The sequence below is a fragment of the Galeopterus variegatus genome, unplaced genomic scaffold, assembly GCF_000696425.1.
Source record: "Galeopterus variegatus unplaced genomic scaffold, G_variegatus-3.0.2 Scaffold549, whole genome shotgun sequence".
In the NCBI taxonomy this organism is placed as follows: domain Eukaryota; kingdom Metazoa; phylum Chordata; class Mammalia; order Dermoptera; family Cynocephalidae; genus Galeopterus; species Galeopterus variegatus.
Window position 1 is genome coordinate 476,122 of NW_007726660.1, and position 8,045 is coordinate 484,166.

General features: G+C 43.6%; 1 protein-coding gene across 5 annotated transcripts in view; it reads right to left on the bottom strand.

The window, feature by feature from the left end:
• The window catches only part of GAPVD1 (GTPase activating protein and VPS9 domains 1), an 86,256-nt gene extending 78,511 nt beyond the window's left edge, over positions 1 to 7,745 (bottom strand). For all 5 annotated transcript variants that reach the window (XM_008569966.1, XM_008569963.1, XM_008569965.1 and 2 more), the window contains exons 1-2: positions 7,638 to 7,745; positions 670 to 718 (exon numbers count right to left, since the gene is read on the bottom strand). The gene's annotated coding sequence lies outside the window, so the exon portion shown is untranslated. The remainder of the gene's footprint in view (positions 1 to 669; positions 719 to 7,637) is intronic.
• Positions 7,746 to 8,045: the final 300 nt, after the last annotated feature.

Below are 8,045 nucleotides of genomic sequence, written 5' to 3' on the forward strand. Positions count from 1 at the left end.
TATATATATATATATATATATGTTAAATATGAGAAGTTGAAAAAAAAAGGAAAAGAAAGACATGTGAGAAGTTGAAGTATCGACAGATATTCACCACTTCCTCTGACCGCTGCACTACAGAGGTCTAAACCGTGTTTCAGCTTAGGCACACAAAAAAACTGCCTTTCTGAAAATGTTTTTACGAAATCATAATACATGTTGAAACATATCCAGAAAAATTAGAAAATACAGGTAAGCACAAAGAAAGAAATCTTAATTACCTATAATTCTAAAATTATAATTCTAAAATTATAGAAAATTATAGAAACAGCTTGATACCTAAAACAACTTCTAAAATGTGTATATGATACAGAAGTTATTGGTCTAGTCCCTTTACAAATTATAAAGATTACTTAAGGATTTAAAGTTGCACATAATTCTATGTGAACACAAGCTTAGATAGTTCAAATGTAAAAACTACATAACGGAAATCCCTCTTCCCTGAGAAAAAATTAACTCCGGGAAAAAAAAAATTGTGTGGTGAAAAAAACCAGAAAGGTTCACAAAGTTGAAGGGAAAAAATATTTAATTAACTATTTGAGAATTATTTTTTTGAGTTTTAGTCTTTCCAAAGCAAATAAGAGGGAATCCACTTATATCAGGCTTTAAAAAAAAAAAATCATACTTTACCTTTGAGATTGCTAGAATGTGTAACCAACTCTCCCCAATACACTCACCCCTAAAGAAAAAGAAAAAGAAAGGAGTAAAGTGAATGTCTTACCACCAGGAACGTATCTACTTTCCCTCTTAAACTTTCTACAAACATTAGGGGTGATTTTTCCAAATAAACTAATTAAACTAAAGCACATTACATTTAAACTGTAGTAAATTTTGCATTGTTAGGTGGACCAACAAAAAGTTGGAACATATTGTCACAATTTTCAGAATGCTATTATCAGGCATCATCACCTCGTATGGTGGTAAGTGCTGTGTGCCATCACCGGAGAGCAGCTCACAAACGCTCAGTGCAGCCAGATGGTAAAGTGGGAAGTGACGGCACTGTGACAGTGGCCAAGAAGGTACCAGAAGAGTAGGGCTTGTTTTAAAGTTTTGGATGCGGTACCAAGGTAGAAAAGAGTGAAAGTAGATTGGGTGGTAGGGAGCACCAAAAGATATTAATTACTGAGTCAAAGCCTGATGCTTTTCCTATATTATTACTAGATTTAGTCCTATGTGATAGGCATCTACCACCTCCATTTTACAGATGAGGAAACAGGTTCAGAAAAGCCAAATAACTTACTGCCTGATCATTCAGCTATTACACAGCAGAGAATGGATTCAAACCTGGATTTGACTACAAAGCCCATCCTCTTTTCACTTCCCCATGCTGCCTCTCTAGTTCTTCTTAGCATACTTCAGCTTCATTGCAGTGAGCAATTCACTGTCATGTGCTCTAGGAAGGGTGGCAATCCAACTGAGGCAAATGATCCATCCCCAACTGTCCCACAATAAACTTCTGGTTATACTGGAGAGAGAAGCTGGGTAGCCCAGGTTTTTCAGCCTTTCTTCATCCCTAGCTACCTTTATCATCTTTTCTCCCATTTTTCCCTTTCACAGACTCAACACACTAGTCCCCCAAAAAGACCTGGATGTTCTTGCATGCAATATAAAAATTTCTCTGTCCTTGTCTTTCTTCAAGTTGTTCCCTCCACTCCACTTGGAGCTCTTCTCCAATATCCCTACAGCCAATTACATCTACGATTCAAGGTTCAATTCAAATGCCATCTCCTCCACACAGCATTCCCTGATCTCCCACATTCTCCCATTCAGAAGTAGTATCTCCAGTATTCTTGACCCTTACAGGTACCTCTATTAAGAAATCATGACTTTGGGCGGGCCCGGTGGCGCACTGCTATAGTGTGCCGCTTGGGAAGCGCGGCGGCGCTCCCGCCGAGGGGTCGGATCCCACATACAGGCCGGTTCCCGCTCACTGGCTGAGCGAGGCGCGGAGGCAACACCGAGGGTTGCGATCCTGTTGCCGGTCCCGGGCCGGTGCGGGGGCGACACTGAGGGTTGCGATCCGTTGCCGGACACGGAAAAAGACAAAAAGGAAAAAAAAAAAAAAAGAAATCATGACTTGGGGCGGGCCCGGTGGCGCGCTGCTATAGTGTGCGGCTTGGGAAGCGCGGCGGCGCTCCCGCCGAGGGGTCGGATCCCACATACAGGCCGGTTCCCGCTCACTGGCTGAGCGAGGCGCGGAGGCAACACCGAGGGTTGCGATCCTGTTGCCGGTCCCGGGCCGGTGCGGGGGCGACACTGAGGGTTGCGATCCGTTGCCGGACACGGAAAAAGACAAAAAGGAAAAAAAAAAAAAAAGAAATCATGACTTGGGGCGGGCCCGGTGGCGCGCTGCTATAGTGTGCGGCTTGGGAAGCGCGGCGGCGCTCCCGCCGAGGGGTCGGATCCCACATACAGGCCGGTTCCCGCTCACTGGCTGAGCGAGGCGCGGAGGCAACACCGAGGGTTGCGATCCTGTTGCCGGTCCCGGGCCGGTGCGGGGGCGACACTGAGGGTTGCGATCCGTTGCCGGACACGGAAAAAGACAAAAAGGAAAAAAAAAAAAAAAAAGAAATCATGACTTTAAGTAAAAAAAATTACCACTCCACGGATTACTTAATTACAAAGGAAAAAAGGAGCCTTTACAATAGAAATCTAGCGGACACTACCCTAACCAAATGATCAAATTTATATCAATAATGAAACTGGCATCACATACCTCTTATGTGATACCTGAGAGAGACCTAAAAGCATTCCAGCCAAAAATGTTTAATCTGAATCTGACTGAAGGAACGTTCACACAAATCCAAATTGAGGGGCATTCTACAAAACAACTAGTCGTGTTGCTTTAAAATGTCTGAGGAACCCAAAAAAGGCTGAAAAATCATTCCAGATTCAAGGAGTCAACTACATACAATGCAAGATCCTTAACTGGATCATGGATCAAAAAAACAAAAACAAAACTGCTAAGGACAGTATTGGGTTGAGAGGAGAAAGGGACTATGCATTAAAAAATAATATAATATCCATGTTAAATATCATGAGTGTGACAACTGAATTGTAGATATGCAGAAGTCCTTGTTCTTGGGAAATACATGCTAAAGTATTTGGGGGTAAAGAGTCCTGATAGTATCTATACGTAACTTGTAAACAGTTCAGCAAAAAATGTGTCTTCTCTGCATAAAGCAAACATGGTGAATGTTAACAATTAGTGAATCTAGGTGAAGGGTATAGGGATATTGTTGTACTACTCTTCTGCAGGTTTACAATTTTTCAAAGGGTTGGGAAACAATATTTAAAAGTTATGAATTCAGAAAATCCAAACCAACAACAGAAAATGGGGGGGGGGGTAAAGTTGCAAGGAATAATTTAGCACTTATATTCAGCCTCCTAGAATTAACTTCTAGTCTTAAAAAAAAAAAAAAATACAGAAATCATCCCCTTTGCTACCATTGTGAAATTAGGGGGTAGGATATGCCCATTTTCAACTTTACCTGTAAAATTATGCGGTAGGGTATGTCTAATTTCAACTTTACTAAGTACTGCAAATATTGTCTCCAAAGGTAGCTGTACCAATTTACACTCCACCCGCAGTTTCTAAAATTACCACTTTGCCACATCTTCACTGATACTGATATTGTCAGACATTAAAATTTCTTCAGTTGGATGTGAAAAATTCTGTATCACTTATTTCAATTTGCATTTCCTTGGTTATTAATCAATTACACTGATTGTAATTCAATGCTAATACTAGCACCATTATCCCTTCTAGATCTGTTTTTCTTTTTGACAGAGACAAATCTGTGGCCCTCCACACATTGAATGAGAGTAATTAAGAAATAAACCAACATGGGCCGGCCCGTGGCTCACTCGGGAGAGTGTGGTGCTGATAACACCAAGGCCCCGGGTTCGGATCCCACATAGGGATGGCCGGTTCGCTCACTGGGTGAGCATGGTGTTGACAACACCAAGTCAAGGGGTAAGATCCCCTTACCGGTCATCTTTTAAAAAGAAAGAAAGAAATAAACCAACCAACCAGTAAAAAAAAAAAAAAAAAAACCTCGCATAGCAAGAACTTCACCTACAGACCCCTCCTTTTATTACATCATCATAGAAAGTTAAGTATAATCAAAACCTACATGGCAGCACGTACTTAGAATGATTAGTCCCCAGGGCCGGCCCAGTGGCGCACTGGATAGTGCGCTGCTTGGGAAGCGCGGCGGCGCTCCCGCCCAAGGGTTCGGATCCCACATACAGACCGGTTCCCGCTCACTGGCTGAGCGAGGTGCGGGAGCGACACCAAGGGTTGCGATCCCGTTGCCGGTCCCCGGTCCGGTACGGGGGCAACACTGAGGGTTGCGATCCGTTGCCGGTCACGAAAAAAGACAAAAAGACAAAAAAAAAAATCGGGATTAGTCCCCAAATGAAACCAAATGCTCACAAAAGCACCACACAGGTTTGGGAAATAATTTTCTGTCTTTTAAAATATATAAGACGAAGGGCCAGCCCCGTGGCTCACTCGGGAGAGTGCGGCGCTGGCAGCGCGGCAGCGCTCCCACCGCGGGTTCGGATCCCATATAGGACTGGCCGCTGCGCTCACTGGCTGAGCAGCGGTGCTGGGCGACACCAAGCCAAGGGCTGTGATCCCCTTACCGGTCACAAAAAAGAAAAAAAAAAAAAAGGCAATAAAGAAGCAAAACATTTAAAAAATAAAATAAAAAATAAAAAATATAAGACGAAAAGGTTCAAATTCAACTTATTATGCATATGAGGGTACTTCAAAAATTCTGTGGAAAAATAGATTTAAAAGATAATACAGCGCCAGCCCGTGGCTCACTTGGGAGAGTGTGGTGCTGATAAAACCAAGGCCATGGGTTTGGATCCCAGATAGGGATGGCCAGTTAGCTCACTTCGGAGACTGTAGTGCTGACAACACCAAGTCAAGAGTTAAGATCTCCTTACCGGTCATCTTTTTTTAAAAAAAAAGATAATACAAATCTTTCCATGAACTTTTTTGAAGTACCCTGGTAATACTATTTGTAAGATTTTTTAAATGGATGTACTTTATTCCTAGAAATAAAAAGCCTAGCTCCTATAAATTAACTCATTCATTTATTTATTCAGCAAATATTTACTGAGCACCTATTACGTGCCAGCTCCTATTCTGGTGCAGCCATGAAGACATAGTTCCTGTCGTCAAAGAGGTGACATTCGAGTAGGGAAGAAAAAGATTAAAATACTCAGTAAAAATACAAATAACATAACACTAGATAGACAATATGCTATAAAGAAAATAAAGGGGCAGGGGACAAAGGATGATAAAGGCAGCAGTGTAAGGTCACACAAAGTGACATGAAAGACCTATTCGAGGCAGTGACTTGTAATATGGTGTGTTCAATTCAGCATAAACTTTCAGTTCCAATCATCTGTTTCATAAAGTAGTTTTCTTCATCTTTTCATAGTCCCCCTTTATTTTTCCAGAAAATAAGTACATTGCAGTGGTTTTCTACTACTGCTATTTTAGAGGAGAAAAAAAATCTTACACAAGATGTTGACAGGTGCAAATTTCAAGCCACATACACAAGGGCACTTCAAAAAGTTCATGGAAAATAGAATTAAAAGATAATAAGAATCTTTCCATGAACTTTTTGAAATACTCTCGTATTATGAAAAAATTAGGCGTGATTTGTCAGTGAGAAGACTAATGCCAAAATGAAGCTGAACTACACGAATCTGAAATGGAATTTCAATAAAAAAACTTACAAACCTCCAACTCTATAATCTGTATGCTTACTTTCTATCATATATGAAAAGAATGATAATAGCAATAGGAAAATATATTTGAAGAGAGATTCTGCTGTTTTTTACTTAAAGATATAAAAATTAGGATACTCCCCTCTTTAAAAGCCACACCATCTACATGATTTAAAGAAAACCAGTGAACACTAAAATTTCCTTTCACAGGTTTACACAAGAGGTTGGCAGGCTTCAAACCCTTGGAACTAGGGAGGTGCCTTAATACAAAAATCCAAGGGCCAAAATATTCACTTGCCTTTCTTCCTCAGATTATTATGCTGATTCCTCAGTACCCTGAATAAAATATCTTTGGTCTATTCTATCTTTCAAAACTACTACTCTGATCTCATCCAAATCTTTTACCTCCCTGATTAAAAAATTCTCTTTCGTCTACACTATCATCCTGTCTGTCTTTTCTTTCTTACCTAATGAGTCAAATACTCTTCCAGGCAGACTTATAGATCCCCAAAAATTTATTTCAAGAGTTCTTAATCTTTTTGTGCTGTGAACCTCTTTGACAGTCTGGTGAAGATGATGGTCCCCTTCTCAGATGGCTTTTTATTTATTTATTTATTGGTGGCTGTCAAGTTAGGGGATCCAAACCCTTCACCTTAGTGTTATCAATCAGATTGCTTTCAAACAAATAATTTAAACATGCGATTACAAAGGAAACCAATTATGCTGAAATATTAGCAAAATGATTTAAAAAACTGATAAAGTAATACATGTGCAGCTTTATTATCACATTAAATAACAAGAAATAACAGCAGAAGGTCTAATAACACCATAAATTCAGAGAAGTGATAAGCAGAAATGTTATTAGGAGATATCTGCAACAACTGTAAACATGACACAAAAATATCTGTAATTTTTAGTGGTGACGAAGTCACAGGCATTGCTAATTGTACTGTGGTTTTTGTTGCCTACATTAGTAAAGGAAGCAAATAATAAATTTCAGATAGCGGTTAATAAAAATAAAGAATTTTATCCCCACTTTAGTTCTAAAACCCTTTGAATTCTATCCACATTCTATCCACTGGTGAACCCCACGATAACAACCCTTTCTAGTTCAAAGCCCTTCTCAAACTGATTTTTGCCACAAATTTTAAAATAAAAACACTTACTCCTCCCTTGACCTAGCTCTTTTCTGAACGTATCACCATGTCTCCCTGTTTTTAATGCAGCTTTATACACACAACGCTGTTTATTTCTGTGGTTTGCCCTGCCAGCACCCACTGCAATTTTGCCAGTCAATAAAAGATAAAGTTGAAGTTAAGGGGATAGAAAAAATCAACAGGCTCTCACTGCCAGACCTCCGACAGCAGGTGGAAAGATGCCAAGCAGTGTATGTGTTTGTGGCAGGTGGCTGTCCCCAGACCCGCGTGTCCAGTTTGTCAGGATTCCCCGAAGCACGACATCTTCATCGGCCGCATACAGAAGACACCCCGCCTCCGTCTCGCTTTCTGCCCCCAGCTGCCTAACTGCCGGCTCGCTGGCCGCCGGTCCCAGCCGCAGCAGCCCCGCGGTCCTCTTCTCCCTCCCCATCCCATCCCCCACGCGTCCCTCGCTCTCGTCTGCCCCGGGCCGTCGCGGCCCCTGCGCGCCGTCCATCTCTCCCCTAAGCCTAACCGTGTGTCCCCCACCGCACCAGGCCCGACACGGGAGCGGGGGGCCCCGGGCCCCGGGGTCAGCTGGAGCCGGCGGCCCGGCCGTCAGGCGCAGGCGGCGGCCCTAGGCCGAGACAGCCGGGCCGCCGGGCAGGAAGCCGCGCACTCCGCGCGGGTTGACCGGAGACGCGTACTCACCAAGGGGCTCATGCGGAGGAAGAAACGGAGGTCTCCGCCGGACCGCCACTCGGCCTCGGAGCCGTCGCCCTCGCCGCCAACTGCCACCGCTGCCGCCACCGTCGCCACTCGCTAACTGGCTTCCCTGCGTCCTGCGGCGGCTCTGCCGCCACTCGGGCGCGCGTGCGCGGCGCCGCGGGGGCCCCTGGGATCGGTAGTCAGGCCCGGGCCGGAGGCTCCGCTTCCGCCTGCAGCAGCCGGGTCTGCTGCTGGCTGCAGCGCTCGTGGGCGTCTGGGTCCGGAATCGCCTTCCGGAAAGTCGTTCTCGAGACATGAGGCCGTCGCTTCCGCGTACAGTAACGCTGCACCTGAAAAGTCCGCCCGAGCACGCATGTGTGAAGTCAGAGCCGAGAGCGCTTACGTTTTCTG